An 18903-nucleotide genomic window follows, 5' to 3' on the forward strand; every position below is an offset into this window, starting at 1 on the left:
CATCATGCCTGAAGTATTAGGCTGAGCAGAGAAACGTGGCTGTCTCCTAGCCCAGGCAGGGGCAAGGCCGTGTCTTCAACAACCTGCAAAACAAATTCACCTGGTGTGAAGCCTTCCAAGGAGTTAAATCAGCTGTTCAGCCCCTGAGGGCATCTCATGCTCCCTAAGGAACTTCCTGGCACCAAGTCTCAGTGTTTTGTCCCAGGGCAGTGGGACCTCAACCTGGCGGTGAAGTGTGTGGGACCAGTTATGGCTGCTGGGGATGGGCACGTAAGGAAAAGGCTTTCAAAGCCTTCATCAAGCAGCTTCTCATGCCAAAACCCAGCCATCACTGCAAATCTTGCTGCAGGCAGGGCTTGGGGGGGAGGATGTCCAAGAACATCCTATGTGCTGCTCTTGCCAAAGGTTCAGTATAGGAAAAGAGGTGTTTTTCTGTTCCAGCCTGTCATGTGCAGAACAAAAGGAGAACACTGGCTTTTAAGTAGTCAAGGTGTCAAGAATTTGCTTCTGCTTTGAGCCTACTGCACGTTACAACTCCCTCTACTGCACACGACAGGTTTTTGTTCTCTGCAGAGGGGATGGAGCTGCCTAGGGTGTACAGTCCCACTCATTTCCATCTGTGGGCAAGGGGCAAGCCACATCTGCTCAATGTTCTGCCTGCAAATTCACAGGGATGAGGGCAAGAGCTGTCAGGCAGCTCAGAGGCTGGGCAAAACCCTAATGCTGGCATTGGCCTCTCCAACCCTCCAGATTACAGCTTGCACCACCTACTCAGGTCGTGTGGTAACAAGTCCATCAGTGATTCAGGGTGAGCAAAAATCTGTGATACTGCATGAGCAGATAACAGAATGATAGCATGGGGAGAAATGTGTTTTTCCTATTTTCTTCTCTTTATAGTCTTATAATGTGCACCAAACTATCCTGTCTCCAGAAGAGAGCTTGGTTTTACCAGATAGTCCAAAAGCTGTTCAAATGAGAGGCATGTGTTAAAAATCATTTGGAAAAGAGGAGACCATAAAAGGGAGAACATCATTATGGGCCTCTACTCATCCATTATTCACTGAGTGCATCTCTGCTTTCCCTGTCTCAGAAGAATATAGCTAGACTGGAAAACATTCAAAAAGCAATAGAGCTAGCCAAAGGTCTGCAGCAGCTCTTATACAGGAGTGTATAAATAGCCTAGAATTTCCATTTGGGACAGGATTTGTGGCTTGGGGACTTCATACTTAATAGCCCATGATGGAGCCTTACATCCCTGACTGGAAGAGCATTTGTGGGAAGAATTACCACGTGGCTTGCTCTTACAGCAGCTGGCAGGACCAGCAAGCCTGGTGTGAGACCAGGGATGCTGCATGGTCAGTGGTGGCTCTGCATGAGAAGAGGGATGCAGCTCTTGCCTGGCCAATGTCCCTTTGACCCTCATAGCAGCCTCGTAGAATCACAGAATGGTTTGGGTTGGAAAGGACCTTAAGAACATTCAGTTCCAACCCCCTGCCATGGGCAGGGACACCTCACACTAAACCATGTCACCCAAGACTTTGTTCAACCTGGCCTTGGAGTTTGTTGTATGTGTGACTGCTGGGTGCGCTGGCCAGGGAGGTACTTTCCATCATAGCAACTCCTCTATTTCCTAGCTCTTCAAACACGACATTTTTCAGCAAGTAAGTGGGTTAATTGGTCTTTCAAATGCCTGCAGCAACACGAGTGGCTGTGTGTGGGAAGCCAACTTCAATACGAGTGAGCACCAGGGAAAAAAAAAAGAGGAAATATTTGGGCTGGTGAGTAATCAAAAGGTGCGGACCATCCACCCCCCTGGCACTGTACATCATCCATGGGCTCCCTTCACATCAGTTTGGCACCACCTCGTGGATAACTACCTTCTGCTGCTGGCCCCCATGGTGTTTTGTGGCCCTGTAACACCGCATGGTAGCAGAGCTATAAAGATTTGTAATCCAAAATGTGATTGTGTTTATACCTGCAGGGTGAAGCACTTGCATGGGAGGGAGGACTTCCACTCCAGCCTTTGTCCTGGGGCTTTATTCTGCTTTAGGCTACAAGCAGGCTGACTTTCATGGGAGATATGAGTCCAGATCACCAATTCAGAGTCTCCCAGTCCTGGGCAGGCTGTAGGAAGAGGGAGACCACTGAAACCACCTTCTCCAGTGCTTCCATTGAAATGAAAGCAGGGCCTGCACAAACACCTTGGGGTGTTTGAGTCCTCCAGAGCTGAACTTCCAACCACTCATAAGGCATTCATACCATAATAAGCAGCTAAGAGGCTTCTGAAACCATTAGCCAATTGCTGCATCAAATGTTCTCAGGGCCATGGGGGAGGATCTGTCATCCCTCAGCCTGTTTTTGGAGAGGCAATCACCGAGAAGCTTTCCATCAAGCTGGGCTGAGGTCCTTCCTCCGTTTGGGCTAGGATGGGGTTCAGTGTCGGGGAGACCTACAACGTGAGCAAGCCAGAGCAAAAGGTGCAAGTAGAAGGTTTTATTGCAGCAGGCAGTGAAATCAGGGCAAGGGACCAGAGGAGGGAGCTTGGCACTTATCTGGTGTACATATAATCGGCCTTAGCTGGGCTGCGTCAAAAGGAGCATGGCCAGCAGGTCGAGGGAGAGGATTCTCTCCCTCTGCTCTGCTATTTTGAGACACACACCCCCCCCCCCCCCCCGCACTCCTGTGCCCAGCTCTGGGCCCCCAACACAAGAGGGACATGGAGCTCCTCAAGTGAGTCTGGAGGAGGCCACAAAGATGCTCCGAGGGCTGGAGCACCTCTGCTATGGAGACAGGCTGAGAGAGCTGGGCTTGTTCAGCCTGGAGAAGGCTCCAGGGAGACCTTAGAGCAGCTTCCAGTGCCTAAAGGGGCCAACAGGAAATCTGGAGAGGGGCTTTTTACAAGGGCCTGTAGTGATAGGACAAGGGGGAATGGCTTTGGGCTGACAGAGGGGAGATTTAGATTCGATATGAGGAAGAAATTCTTTCCTGTGAGGTTGGTGAGGTGCTGGCACAGGTTGCCCAGAGAAGCTGTGGCTGCCCCATCCCTGGCAGTGTTCAAGGCCAAGTTGGACGGGGCTTGGAGCAACCTGGTCTAGTGGAAGGTGTCCCTGCCCATGGCAGGGGGTTGGAACTGGAGGAGCTTTAAGGTCCCTTCCAACACAAATTCTGACTCTATGATTTTGGAGGCTTTTTAGTTGAAGATAAATAAAACCATCTTGAAGAAAACAGGTAGCAACTGAGGTTAGAAGCCATGATCTCCCACAATAGTGGGCTGGCATAGCTGCTACCCTTGCAAGAGCTAGCCAAGCTGATCCAAGCTGTCTTCCTGCCATCCACTTTGCTAGGAATCATGAAGAGATCCAGTGAAAAAAGGTCTTCAAATGGTGCAGCCAGGCCAACCCTAGTACCAGCCTGGGCAGCATCCCTGGGCCTAGCAGCCTCTGAGGGCCCTTCCCTACCTGCTGCCCCAACACGTTCCCCTGCGAGGTTGCAAGAGGACTTGTTAAGGCTGACCTGCACCAGGCTTCAGGAATCTCCATTTGAAAATCGTGTCTTGGCTTCTTGGCTGTCTCGGACCCAGGAGAGGGCAGCAGCAGCCCAGGCTGCAGCCTCACCTACCCTTTCTGAATCTCCTCTTCATCTCCTGAGCTGCTCAAAGAAAGCTGAGAAAGAAAAGTAATGCAGGAGGGAGCAAGCAAAAAACAAAAACCCAATGGGCAGGCTAGCAGGACTCTTCTGGGCTTCAAAAGCATATGGTTTCAAGCTGGAACTAGACAGAAAATGTTTGTTCTTTGTAAATGAAGTGGAGTAGCAGGGCTTTCCATGGCAGTTTTTAATTCTTTCGATATTGCTGATCACTGTATGAATGCTTTTGGCAGCACCAGATAATAAGGTGGCGATGCTGTGGATGTTCCCAATAGATGTGGAAGGTAAGCACAGGCAACGACATGTAGTGTGTGCACTTCACAGTGTTGCAGAGATGCTGAAAGCTCATGAGATCCTGCTCTGGAGCTCTTGTGTCTTCACTCAGAGCACTTAAGGGTAATGAAACGTGATTACCAGCACTTCCCAGCACACCAGCTGCCTTTCCCTTGCTGAGCTTGCTGTCCCTGAAAGGGAAGGCTGAGAGAGGGACAGCTTCTACTTCACCTTGGCACCTCAAACACAGGTTCCCTCCTAGCTCAGTCATAGCTGAGCACCGTGAAACATGTACTGCACGTTTTCAGTCACAGCATCACATTTTTAGGTCAGCATCCCCCCGTGCAGCGCAGCGGCAGCCCTGCCTTTCCGCACAGCCAGACTGGCAGCACCCTGCAGGTTTTAATGAATGAGATCACCAGGATGAGTCAGGGAGCAGGTGAGCTGGAGGAAAACATCCGTACAGCCACACTGCAATCCTTTGCCAACACCTTACTGAGCCAGCCTGGTTTTTGCTGCAGGCACTTCCATTTCTGTGTGTGTTGTCCACCCTGTGGCACATGGGCCTCCGTGTGTCCCTTTCCTGGCATGCAACAGAAGGCTGTGCCCATAGCCATGTGGCCTCCGTTCTCAGTCAGGCTCAATTGATTCTTCTGATTATTCTTTTAATCTCATTTTTTCAGCTCACACCCTCTGAAATCACAGCAAAGTGCAAAATTCCTGCTTACCAAAGCTGTTCTGCAATGAGTCATTAAAGAGGGAGCCTTGTCACTCTGCCAGGCGCAGCCTGGTTGCCTCTCTAAATGGAATGACACCAGAGAACAGCTTGTTGCTCCATTTGGCTTCAACCTGCTTGCACCCCGGATGTCACCCAGCTTCCACCCACAGCCTGGACAAAATAACTCCTGCATTATTCCCACCTCTTCAGATGACAAGCCCTTTTCACCCCATTTTTGGATGAAGGCCCTGCATGTCCATAAGCTGTCTCTGATTCCGTTTCTTCAATTGAGTGTGCAACCAGGAGCTCTTGCATGTCTTTATGGCTTGGAGCATGGAGAGTGTTCATCAGGAGGTCTGCTAAGGAGATCCATTTGTCCTATTGTGTTTGCTGACAAAGCCTTTGCAAGCTACTGAACATGAAACTGTTGGGCTGATGAGTGCAGTGGTCCTCAGTGCTTATAGGTGTGGTAAAATTTTGGTGATGCCATGTTTTGCATCAGGCTAGCAGCTTGTTTGGGAGCTACTGCTGTGTCCAGAACTCCTGCAAAATAGACATTTTGTTCTTTTAGTCATAAAACCATTCAGCCAAAATCACTGTTGGCTTTTCCATCCATCACCCCCTCCCTAGTGGCACCAGGGCAGAAGAGAGGCTGTGAAAGAGAGGAGCAGCCATAACAACTTCACATCCAGTGCTGCGTCCACGCAAGCCATTGGGAGTCATTAGAAAAATCACAGCCAGCCTTTTGAACCTAGGAAGGTCACCAGATTTGTGCACCACATACAGCCTGACTTCCTTTTTCTGCCAAGATAGTATCTCATATCCTATGCCTGCAAAGTCTGTGGGAACAGGGTATTCTTGGGGCTTGAGACAAGCCAGCACACAATATTAGGTATCTTACTGCAATTTGGAATATACTTCCTTACCTTGAGGTTTTAGACTTCTTCCCATCATATGAGGTTTGATATTCTTCTTAAACAAGTGCCAGAAGCAAGAGTCAAATACAAGTCTTTAGGAAGCCTCTCTCATGTGTCCAGTGAGAGACCAGAGCACACGTGAAGCTAGACCTATTTTCCATGACTGCTCTTAGTTCCTTTTGTAGGCTGGAGCTGACATAGCCCCAGAAAAGCATTGCTCAGGTGCCTCTTGTTCATCTCCACCCAGCTGTAGGCAGCTCACAGTAAGCTGCAGAGCACAGATCCTTGAATCTTCTTTCTTCATTCTTTTCTCTCCTCTGCGGAGACTCTTCAGCCAAACCCTGTGATAGAGCCCCCGGCCCGGTTGCTGGACACCTGGCTCTCAGATCTTTCCTGCAATGAAGGTCTCCCAGTACCTGGAAGAAGCGTGTATCTCTCATGTGGGGCAGCCCATGCTCAACTTCTTGTAAGTCCAGAGGTGTTTTGGCAACAGCTTTTGGATCAGAGCAACTATGACTCCAGTGAGATTCATTGGCTTCACTTATTTTTTTTAAAGGAATAAAGTAAACAGATTTCATCCACCAGCTAAGAGGATTTGACAAGATCTGGCCTGCTAATTTCATTTTTCTCTGAAACTGCTGTTTTTCAGCACTGTTGAAGCATGTCCTAGGCTGCACACCTGCAGGCAGTGAAGGCTTCCTAGCCTAAAAGCATGTCCACATATCTGAGCATCTAAAAATGAATTTATACCCTTATAATGGAAGAGGCATAAATGGACAGGCTCAGCAAAGTGAGCATAATTTGAAGCCTGAGGTGTTATATGATGAAAAGCAGTACAGGACAAGCAACAGAGGTGCTGGAAGGGAGCTGAGAAGTGAAGCTCTGTGGGCTCTGTTTACAGCAGCCCCAGAGCTTCCAGAATGGCATCCCCACCACGAATGGCACCACCTGGACTTTCTTGGTGCAAAAATCAGGAACCAAGTATCAGAACATGGCCTTGGCTATTGCTTGAGCAAAAAGAGTCAACAGCAGTCTTGGAAATATGAATGATTCTTCAGCTGAAATCTGGTGTGCACTCTTGCATGGATTAGCCAAAAGATGGGCTGCGGAGGAGCTGCCCTGCATTCCCACTGCACGCTGCTTGTGACAGAGCTGTCAGCCCAGAACGGGATATTTTTAGCCTGGTTTCCAAAGGAAACAAAGCACCAGCAACCATGCTCCATCTGTCAATTCTCCCTCCTGCAACTTCTGAAGACCTTTTTTTTTTAACCTGGGGAGATAGAGCTCCGAAGCATCAAACACCCACAAGCATCAGGAAAACAAGCGACTGGGTAGAGAGAGAAACCCCTCCCAAAGTTATGGAGATGCTGTCACCTGAATGCCTGTCACCACTGCCCTCAAATGCCCCACGTGCTGAAGAAGCCTTATGGATGTTCCCAGGGGAAGAGAGACATGGAGCGCCTGGAGAAAGTCCAGCAAAGTGCTACTAGAATGATGAAGGGTCTGGAACCTTCCTCATATGAGGGAACTGGGCTTGTCCAGCCTAGAGCAGAGAAGGCTCACAGGGGAACTGATCAATGTGCATAGCTATCTGAAGGAAGGGTGTCAAAAAGACGGGGCCAGACTCTCTCAGTGGTGCCAGGTGACAGGACAAGAAGCAAAGGGAATAAACTGCCAACACAGCTCCTTCCTCTGCCCTGGGACAACCAGGTGGCCGTTGTTAGGAGGAGACATTCTTTATGTACAGGCAAAGCCAAACAGGAGGAGTAACTTGGGTATTTGCCCTCAGGGAAGCCTGCAAAGCCTGAAGCAGTGGCAGGCACTCAAATTCCTCTTTAACAGCATGTCTTCACTGTGCTCTCCCCCACCTTCCTTCCAGTTTCTCAAGCACACAAATTGCTTGTAGAGGCATTCTGTGCCAGACCTGAGCTGTCAGCCTTTAGGAGACACTGATTTTGCAGGATTATTTTCCCATAGTTTATGTAAGAGGCACATTCATTCCACTTTTCAGCTCTGAAAAGATCTGGGTGCAGGTTTAGCAGCAGCAGCTTCAGGGCTGCTTTTGTCTCCTTTCCTACAGAAGGATGCAGAGATGGAAATTTCTTCACTATGAGGTTGGTGAGACCCTGGCACAGGCTGCCCAGAGAAGCTGTGGTTGCCCCATCCCTGGCAGTGTTCAAGGCCAGGTTGGACGGGGCTTGGAGCAAACTGATCTAGTGGAAGGTGTCCCTGCCCATGGCAGGGGGCTGGAACTGGATGAGGTTTAAGGTCCCTTCCAACCCAAACCAGTCTGGGATTCTGTGATTCCATGAAATGATGAGAGAAATGAGACAAAACCCAAAAATATTATTGAATAAGCAACTAACAATGATGCCATAGTAAAGAGATCCCAGGCCAGTAGGGTATGGAGGCATTCAGCAGCCATTAGTGCTTCTAAGCCTCATCCTCATTATTGGAGACCTGTGCAGACTCTGCAGTGCTGTAGCACTCACTATAATGTCAATTTTACTCATATGCAACATTTATCAGCTGTGGCATGGGTGACCAAACACCCAGCCATGAGGGCTGGTGGGGGATGATCACATATTTGAGCTAAAACCCTTCGGTTTTGAGGGCAAAGAAAGAAATCTGTGTTGCTGTTGCCTCCAGCAAGCGACAGATGAAAAAGACCAGCTAAAAAAAAAAAAAAAAAGACAAAAAACCTCAGAAAAAGGCATTGAGAAAAGGGACTATCTGGGACAGAGTGCAGCCCTGGTGTTAGGAAAAGGTCATTCTGCCCAAGGGAGCTCCTCAGCCAGCTGCTTAAAGAGACTCAGGAGATATGGAGTGTCTTGAGCCTGAACATTAATAACTAAGCCTGGTTACAAGCACCAGCTGTGCAAAAGGGGACTTCTTTTTTGCACATTTATGTCTTTCAACCTTGAAATATTATTCTGCTGCTGCCTAAAGCATTGGTGTATGCAGACATGGAGATTTTTCTTTTAAACCTGCATTGGTTATCTAAGTACTATGAATGATCATGTGTTTAAATAAACTAGCGTTCCCTCTGAGACAAGACTAGGCTGAGCACCGTGTGTTTTTTGCAGTGTTACAGCATATTTTCTAACCCAATTCCACGCATCCAGGCAGACACCAGCAAAGCAATGCACCAAAAGTGAAGATTCCTCTACCTCAAACTCGACACGTCAGATGGCCACCACCAGAGCCCAAGGAGCATCCCAGTGTCCTCCCAACCCATCAGAGCAGTGGTAAAAACAATGCTTTGGCATGAGACCCTAGAGGTAAGTACAGCAGCCCAGTCTGGAGAAGAGAAAGCTCCAAGGAGGCCTTAGAGCAGCTTCCAGTGCTTAAAGGGCATGACAAGAAATATGGAGAGGGACTTTTTACAAGGGCCTGTAGTGACAGGACAAGGGGGGAATGGCTTTGAGCTGACAGAGGGGAGATTTAGATTATATTTAGGAAGAAATTCTTCCCTGTGAAGGTGCTGAGGCCCTGGCACAGGTTGCCCAGAGAAGCTGTGGCTGCCCCATCCCTGGCAGTGTTCAAGGCCAGACCGGACAGGGCTTGGAGCAGCGTGGGTCTAGTGGAAGGTGTCCCTGCCCGTTGCAGGTGGTTGGAGTTGGATGAGCTTTAAGGAGCCTTCCAACCCAAACCATTCTGTGATTCTATGATCATTGTTCTCTAGTGCTGATAGGGAAAATTACTGGACTGCTCTAAAAGGTTCATCCCTCTGTCTCTGCAGTGAGTTCAGCATGCCCTTTCTGGTGCTAACGACCTCATGTCCAAAGCCGCAGGTCTCCAGGGCTGGCTGCTTGCCTTTGCTCAGAGCACTTGGCTTAGCAGCTCTTTCGTCACAGTAAATCAGAATTCCACTTGCAGGAGACACAAGGGGAGGGGGATGTGTGCGCCTACTCTCCTGAAACCATGAGCTGGTATTTCCAGAAATATTTGTAAACAAAAAGCCCAAACTCAATGTGTAGCAGGAATTGCTATCAAATAGAGGCTGGAGTCTTCAAAGTGAGAGATGGTTGGTAACAAGGACATCACCTTCATTGTACCCTACTCTGCTTTCCTGGGAGGGACACACACAATAGGCGGCACTGTGTCTTTCCACTGCTCCTGTGAATTGGCCACAGTTGACCCTGTGGTAGAGCTAGAGATGTGTATGCCTTGCTTGCTTGGAGCTCTTCTGCATGGTGTCCTATTGCTAGTGTCTTATTTACAGGCACTGGCTTCCTGCCCTTACATTCCAGGAGCAGGAACATCAAGAGTGCACAGAAAATTGAGAAAAACAGCTCAAAAGAGTAAACCCATTTGAAAAAATGTCTGTTCCCCAGGCACTCCTGGGAGAACATGAAGTGTGTTTGGAAAAAAACCGACACCTTCCGCTCCTCCTTTAGTCGTTCAGTAACAGTTCAACCTGCTGAAAATGTGTTATTTGACTTCAAAAGCTGTCTGGGAACCTAAACACCACCCTCATCTGTGCAGCTTCAGCCTTTTCGAGCCAGTCCTAAAGCCTGAAGGCAGGAGGGAAGGCAGTTGTCTGCCTTTGCCTCGCAGGCAGCGGCAGTGATGCTGAGTTGACTCACCCACAGCAGGATGGTCCGTGTTCTTTTAAAATGTTTGTAATTAAGAGCTCTGGTTCCCTGGTCACGTGTGTCCTATAAAGCATTAAAAATAAAGACATTAAACAAAAGAGGCATCATAGCTGCTCTTGAAAAACAAAACAAATAAAGCAGATAAACACATACACCAGAAGGAAGCAGAGTTTGTGCTGCCCTTCCAGGCCTGGAATGCTGCAGATACAAATATTTAGGGTCATTTGTGAATGCAGCTGAAGCTGTGGTGTTACCACCCTGACATTATCTACACAAACACAATTAAATCTGGGGTTTGTATCCTTCAGATGGCAGCCACCCCACTTTCAGAGCCAACACAATGCTCAAGAAAGCAAAGCAAGTGTAAGAGCAGTCTTGTGTCATTCAGACAGAATCATAGAATCATAGAATAGTTAGGGTTGAAAGGACCTTAAGATCATCTAGTTCCAACCCCCCTGCCGTGGGTGGGGACACCTCACACTAAACCATATCACCCAAGGCCTCGTCCAACCTGGTCTTGAACACTTCCAGGGATGGAGCATTCACAACCTCCCTGGGCAACCCATTCCAGTGCCTCACCACCCTAACAGGAAAGAATTTCCTCCTTATATCCAATCTAAACTTCCCCTATTTAAGTTTTAACCCATTACCCCTTGTCCTATCACTACAGTCTCTAATGAAGAGTCCCTCCCCAGCATCCCTATAGGCTCCCTTCAGATACTGGGAGGCTGCTATGAGGTCTCCACGCAGCCTTCTCTTCTCCAGGCTGAGCATACAGGAGGTGCTCCAGTGCCCTGATCATCCTCGTGGCCCTTCTCTGGACTTGTTCCAACAGTTCCATGTCCTTTTATATGTTGAGGACACCAGAACTGCACACAATGCTCCAGGTGAGGTCTCACAAGAGCAGAGTAGAGGGGCAGGATCACCTCCTTCGACCTGCTGGTCACGCTCCTTTTGATGCAGCCCAGGATACGGTTGGCTTTCTGGGCTGCAAGCGCACACTGCAGCCGGCTCATGTTCATTTTCTCATCAACCAACACCCCCAAGTCCTTCTCTGCAGGGCTGCTCTGAATCTCTTCTCTGCCCAACCTGTAGCTGTGCCTGGGATTGCTCTGACCCAGGTGTAGGACCTTACACTTGTCATGGTTAAACTTCATAAGGTTGGCATCAGCCCACCTCACAAGTGTGTCGAGGTCCCTCTGGATGGCATTTCTTTCCTCCAGCATATCAACCGAACCACACACCCTGGTGTCATTGGCAAACTTGCTGAGGGCTCACTCAATCCCACTGTCCATGTCAGCGACAAAGATGTTGAACAAGACCGGTCCCGACACCGATCCCTGAGGGACACCACTCGTTACTGGTCTCCAGCTGGACATTGAACCATTGACCACAACTCTTTGTGTGCGGCCATCCAGCCAGTTCTTTATCCACCGAGTGGTCCATCCATCAAATTGATGTTGCTCCAATTTAGAGACAAGGATGTCGTGTGGGACAGTGTCAAATGCTTTGCTCAAATCCAGGTAGATGACATCAACTGCTCTACCCCTGTCCATCAGTTCTGTAGCCCCATCATAGAAGGCCACCAAATTGGTCAGGCAGGATTTCCCCTTAGTGAAGCCATGCTGGCTGTCACCAAGCACCTTGTTGTTTTTCATGTGCCTTAGCATGCCATCGAGGAGAATCTGCTCCAAGATTTTGCCAGGCACAGAGGTGAGACTGACTGGTCTGTAGTTCCCCGGGTCATCCATTTTCCCCTTCTTGAAAATGGGGGTTATATTTCCCTTTTCCCAGTCCTTGGGAACTTCACCTGACTGCCAGAAACTTCACCTGACTGCCAATCAGCATGAGAGTTTAAGGTAATTGCGTTTTGTGTTCTTTTTAACATGTCTTCTATCACGGAATGGGTTTGGTTGGGTTGGAAAGGACCTTACACCTCATCCAATTCCAACCCCCTGTCGTGGGGGGTTCCAGTAGACCAGGTTGCTCCAAGCCCTGTCCCACCTGGCCTTTAACACTGCAGAAGTGGGGCAGCCACAACTTCTCTGGGCATAGTTAGTGCATTACTAGTGACTGAAAAAGCCAGGAAATACTGCACTAAACAGCACTCACATGCAGTCCTGCTCCTCCCACAGCTGTCCGCACACCCGTGCAGCCTCAGCTGCTCCTGCACAGGCTGCTGCACTGGCATCAATACACCGAGCACAGCCTCACAGCCCTGCTGAGACACGAGCCAGAGGCCAGTCACCGCTTGGGGAGACTGGGGAGAAGATTGCAACCATAGAAAGACTCCTCCTGACCCCCAGCTGGTCACAGCTCTCTCTCCAAATGTTTCCTCAAGGCAAGCCCCCCAGTATTTCACTCCACCAAAGCCTGAGGACATCCTTGTCCTTGGTGAAGTTACTGAAGTAAATTGGAGGCACTCAGCTAAATCTTTCAAGTGAAAGCAGGATTAAATTCCACTTTTGATACAACCCTCAACCCCATCTTCAAGGGAAGTGCAGTGTTGCCTCCAGCCCAGGCTGGTGCCTTCGTGCTGAATCACTCTGATCCTGAAGTAAATAAAGCTCTTTGAAAAAGGGCAAATGTTTTCTCAGCTGCTCTTCTTCCCTTCAAAAGAGGGGCTGATTGAATTTTTTATGTCTGCAGACATAAATACATGCAGTCAACAAATGCTTCTTAGTAAGAAGCTATCTTCACAAGATAGCTGTTTTTTGGAAAGTATGTTGTGAATCCATGGGACACTCCTGGATCACACTGTTCTTACAACTTTTCCTTCTCCTTTCCTTCAGTCCTTTGCATTTTATGAACTCCTAAATGGGCTGATTTAAGTCACTGCAAATTAATCTTATCACATTGTCAGTTCAGGCTCCCAGTGTCCCCAAGACTTTCTGCACAACCCTGGGTCTGTGTTTGCCCTGGGAAGCAACAAATACAAACAGCCCTTTGGTATGAGGCACAGCAACAATCTGAAGGGCTGCTCAGGATGCTGCTGTGCCCTTACCCATCTCCTGGATGGTTGTATGCTCCTTCTCCTCCAGCTCCAGGTCTGAAGCTAGAGCTGAAGCCTAAAACCCATGGGGCAACCTTTCCACCATCTTAGGCAGATTAAGGGCAAACTTACAGCATGTGTTAAGCTCAGGACTGAACACTGTGAAGCCCAGCCCAGCTCGCCTCCACTGTGAGTATTGCTAGAAACTAGACATGAGCATTCACTCACCCAGGTGCAACATTTGCCAGCCTAAGAGGGCAAGTTTGGACCACCCTGAGTCCTTGTGCAGCACAAACTCACAGCCTGCCCACATGGAGAGATGGGGACAAGCTCAATGGACGGCAGCACGTTTCATTCCCATGCCAGGACTGAACCTTGCCTGGCTGCAAGCACAATGTCAGGCTCAAGTCCACCCTTGTCAGATGCTCTTACCACAGACATAGAATCACAGAATGGTTTAGGTTGAAAGGGACCTTAAAGTTCATCCAGTTCCAACCCCCTGCAGCGGGCAGGGACACCTTCCATTAGACCAGGTTGCTCCAAGCCCCATCCAGCCTGGCCTTGAACACTGCCAGGGAATGGGAAGTATACCATACCCTGGCACAGACTGGCAGCTTGCAAATAGCCTGGCTGGTTTGGAAGGCTGCCTTGAAAATGTCTCCTGGTGCACAGCCTCCAGCCAGCCCTGAGCCAGTCCCATCCAATCCACCACCTGCAGCAGCAATATCACCATGACTTTTACCTCCCCGTACATGACTTTGCAGCACCAGACACGTGTAGCTGTTTCACAGTGGCTCATTGTGGCAGAAATTAATGTGCCTAACACAGACACATCCCACTCAGCTACCCCACGCAGCTTCCTCACTGCATCTACTCATCACCCCTTCAGAAAACCTTAAGGCTGTGAATGCAGTATCAAAATAACACAGGGCATTCTACTTACCTGTTTTGTTGGGGTTTTTTTAATTAAACTGCTGAAATTAAAGCAAAGCTGCTGCGCATTTTTTCCAGTCTTCCCACTTCTGTGCTGCAGGGTTTGGGAAGGGTGTCTTGTATCTGAGATCTAGATAGTTACAGACTCCAGTAGGTTTATTGCTTGTAATAATACATAGCCTTGGCTCAACTCTGTGAATCCATTGCTTTCCCTCAGATAAAATGTTAGATTGGATGTGTAAGTATTTTTACTGTGCTGTTCTCCTTGTCCAGTTAAGCCATAAAAACCAAGGGCACAGATATTCAAAGCATCTTTTCTCAGCTACAAGTAATCAATGATTAGTCACAAATTACAGGCTCACAGCACGCATCAGCCTGGTGCATACCAACAGGAACCAACAGTGTGTACCCAAATCCTGATGGCAGCAAAATTGCAGCAGGCAGGAGAGGAGGAGAGGCTTTGAACACAATGCAACTCAACACTTGTGGGGTTGTTGCTCCTTTTGAAATGCCAGTCACGCTTTCTCCTTTTCCATCCTGTATAAATGCATGCTGTCCGCCCTAATGAAAGGGAAATGTGTCAAGGTAATGGGGCCATTGCTGTGGGTACGATGCTGTTCAGGATAACACCCAGCTCTGGAGTAGCACCTGACGTTTTGGAAAGGGTTGCCTTCTCTGGGAGAGAAAACAACCTGCTGGGTCAGATTGGCCATGGGGCTCAGACACCTTTCCTGAGGAACTCTGGCAGCAAACCTACACTTCAAGCACTGAGAGGGAAAGCCCAATAGCACAGGCAAAGGGTTTTTCCAGCAGAAGCTTGCCAGGTTTAAAAAGGACAGTCTGGCCATCTCCTGGCTCAGGAATCATAGAATGGTTGGGGCTGGAAGGGACCTTAAAGCTCATCCAGTTCCAAACCTCTTCCATGGGCAGGGACACCTTCCACTAGACCAGGTCACTCAAAGCCCTGTCCAGCCCGGCCTTGGGCTGAGAGGAAAGTATGTTCTAGCAGCTTACCAGTGATTTATTTTTTCTTTTGAAGTGCCAAGGAGATCAAAATAATCCCCTTCTTAGATTACCAGAAAATCCAGGCTTAATTCTGGTGGGAAATGGGAACAAACTGTCCCTGTGGCGGTCACTGTGCAGGCACTGACTCACACCTCCATGTTAGGAGTGAAAAAATGACACTGTGACACTGGGAGGGCTTCAAGCTCAATTTTGGGGTGGCTTTATGTTACCTGAACAGTGTGAAAGAGCACTGGGAGAATGCATCTGTATTGCAGGGACCAGCTGCTGCAGCTCCAGGTCCTGCCTGGTGAATGTCAGGCTGTGAGGGAGTTCCTTCTGCAGTGGGACCTAGAGATCTGCTGCAGGACTTGATCCTTCCAAGTGGCCAGTCCTCTTGGCTCCCATCAGAGTAGTAACCATGGAAGTCCTCAGTACTGCCCATCATCCTCCAAGCCCAAAACAGTTGCCATTCAGTCAACTGAAAGGGACTCAAGATCAAGCCCATGTTCCAGCAGGGGATGAGAATGTTCTGGAGGTAGAAAACACACTTATCTTGCTTAAAAGTGGAGCTTAACAAAAGTATGAGTGAAGGTCCTGAGATGATAGGGTCAGAAGTGGAAATTTTAAATGGGATTGATCTCTTCAGTGATTTTTTTTCTGAGCTTAGCTTCACGATTCACTGTTTGCCATAAGCAGAGATGTCAAATCTTCCTGCGTGACGGAGAAGACAGGCTCTAGTGCTGTTCACTGGTCTATGGGCAGAGAAAAGAGATGAAGTTTCATTGGAGCTAAAGCTCTGAAATATGCTTGTAAGGAAGCTGGAAATTCCCATCCCAACACTTTTTTTTTCCCCTTCTCCCTCTGTGAGAGGGAAAGCTTTTTTTTCATCTGACCTTGCCTGGACATGGGCTCATGTCGTGTGATTGACCCAGGAGCGCTCTATTTCCCACAGACTCTGCTTGAATGTGCAATGTGCTTCCAGGTCCTGGGTGACGGTGTAAAGTTCAGCTAAGGATCACTCTGTTTAGCTGTGCTACGGGCTCATAATCCCAGTGGGTCAAAATGTTTAGAGTTAAAGAGGTTACGGGCTTTTCTGAGGGAGTATTTAAACTCCATCTGTCAAACCACTTATATAGAAGAAATTTATAGACTCTGCCAGCAAATTACTGTTTTCTTGTATTTACTTTAGCAGCATGCATTGTTTTCATGGTGCCCTAAGAGAATAATTAATCTGTGGCAAATTTATGTTTATAAAAATTATACATGCTGGATTTATAAAACCAACACCAATAACGAAATTCAAGGAGACACATGTTGATGAGAGCCTCATCAAGAAGTCTCTTGGCAGAGCTTTCAGAATAGCTTAAGGGCTTGATCTTTTCAGAAAGCTGTTTAAGGGACTTGACTCATATTCAGTTTAATTGTAAAACAAAAAAGCGAACCCAACAACCTAAAGCTTGCAGACTTTGCATATTAGAAGGAGAATAATAATAATATAAAATAGGCAGAGCTTTCTCTCAGGGTCTAAACAAGTTTGAAAATGAGGAAGTCTGGTATTGCTCCCCAACATCTGTGTTACATACTGAAGTGCAGAACAACAGCAAGACTGATAAATTAAGGGCTTCACAGATTGTTTTCTTTCCATTTACAGGAGAAAAATCAGTGCAGGAACTCAAGAGACATCTTCTGTGGGACAGAGACCACTTCAGTTTCTCTAAGTTGCTTTGAAGAAGGTGAACCTACTGCCAATGTTTGACAAGGGGAAGGTGTAAGGCTGTGGTTAAAGCAATGACTAGGACATGATAAGCATTGCTCAAATGTTTGTCATTGAAATACCCAAGCTGAGATGGCTTTCCTACTCTCTACCTTTTTGATAAAAGAGGTATTTCTGTTGACTGAATGCAGGTCTGTTACAAACAAACTGAGACTGAAGATGGCAGTGGGGTGTGTGTGTGTGAATAATCCTTACTGGAGAAAGTTCTCCCATGAACAAAGGAGTGGTGAAGCTCAGGTTCCTCCAGGCTTAGCTGACCTTGACATTCCCTGCTGTAACAACACACAGGCCAATCTCACCTGCAAAATACTCCATATACATTGAAATAATTAAGTTACCATTTTCCTGTCTCTAACCCTTTCTCCCTCCCCCCCCAGTACTCCCTGTGCATCTCCCATCCTTCCTCCAGACCCCCACTGCAACTGCTTCACCTTCCCCCCTTGGCTCGATTTTAGATATACCGATACCGGGGCTTAATAATAAGAAGTAACTGCTGCCCAACAGGGTGAACAGCAGCCACCTTTCCTTGTGCTAAAAGGAGATCTGTCCCCTGTCCCTGTTGTGACTGCTGCCCTTTAGCACATGGAGGGAAAACTGGGCAGTGGACTGAAAGGTGACTGGGAGCAACCCCCCAAGACAGTTTGTGTGTCCGTAAGTCTCACTTGGAACATTCAATGGGAGAAAAACAGCTTAAAAAAATAAAGGCAACTTTCAATACAAGCAATTTTCTCAAGCAGATAATTGGAAACATGGGGAGAGGGGGAATGTGAGATGGTTGGTTTGGGGGTTTTCAGTTTCTGATGCTGGAAGATAACAGACAGGCTTTCAGTATGAAGCAGCATAACAGTACTAACCTTGGTACTTACATTCTTGGTTTTCTTTAACAGCTAAATAAATCAGACACACTCCTAGGAACATCACCAATCATAGTAAAAGAAAATGTTTATTGGGGTGATAAACAGCCAACCCTGATGTCTCCCATCAGGTAGGACTGGCAAAAAGAGCAGAGGGAAAAGAAAAATCACAGAGCTGTTGAGTCTGTATAGGACCTCTGGAAGTACTCTGAAATGCCTAAACATTACAACTAAAACTGAAGGCAGCATAAACACTTGGCTGAATCAAGCTCAAGACTGTTGCTTGCTTCCCAAATGCACAGCGGGGTGTGCAATTTTGTTTGCTGTTTATTTTGGTAGCAGGACTGGTGCCACTGTGGTTATCACAGAAGGAGCAAGAAGGGCAGAAGTACCATCCTGGTTTAACATTAAGCGCAAGATGAACACCACGCTGCTCAGCATGTTGCAGGGACTAGCAAATGCAAGAAGAAAGGCAAGATCCAGAGAAGTCTGCAACCCATTTGTCTGGAGCTCCACCACCTCTTCATTATCAAGTTTCCAGACGGAGTCTCTGTCTGCTGCTTCCATAACCCCCTTCCCACCCACACACATTCCTTTCCAGCAATGCTGCTTTATTTGGCTTGTCATTATCTTGTTATTAAATCCATTTAATTGGTGCATTTAACTCTTTGTGCTCCTTAACAGTGCCTCTGATGTCACTTGTTTACTGAAAAAGCAGTCACAGTCTCAAGTATGACATTTCAAAACAGCATCTAAATAGAGAAAGGTCCTGTGCTAGCTCCATTAACTCACTTCATAAAACACTAGGAATGATAAGGCAAGCTGGACTTTATGAGCTGTGAGGCTGTCCAAGGCAAAGTCTACACACCACCAGGGTATTTCCAGAAATCCAAAGTCTGCTTTTCCATAAGCTCCTTTAAGACAACAAAGCTGCATCCCCCTGCGATGAACTATACGCAGCTTTTGCTGAGTCTAATGCAGACCAGAGGGAACCCTTTCCACACTGCTCAAAGCACGATTAGTTTACTTCATACATATGCTATACCTGGTCTAAGTTTTCATAGCCAGATCTATCACGAATATAAGGAGGAAAATCCCAAGTGGGAGAAGTGCCAGCAAAAACCCTAATGTAATTACACCAGGAAGAAAAAAAAAAAGATAATCCTTTGGCAATTTGATTTTAGCTGGGCAACT

The sequence above is a fragment of the Pezoporus flaviventris genome, unplaced genomic scaffold, assembly GCF_033815535.1.
Source record: "Pezoporus flaviventris isolate CSIRO_AGI_PZ_B2104156 unplaced genomic scaffold, CSIRO_AGI_Pfla_v1 ptg000013l, whole genome shotgun sequence".
Classification (NCBI taxonomy): domain Eukaryota; kingdom Metazoa; phylum Chordata; class Aves; order Psittaciformes; family Psittacidae; genus Pezoporus; species Pezoporus flaviventris.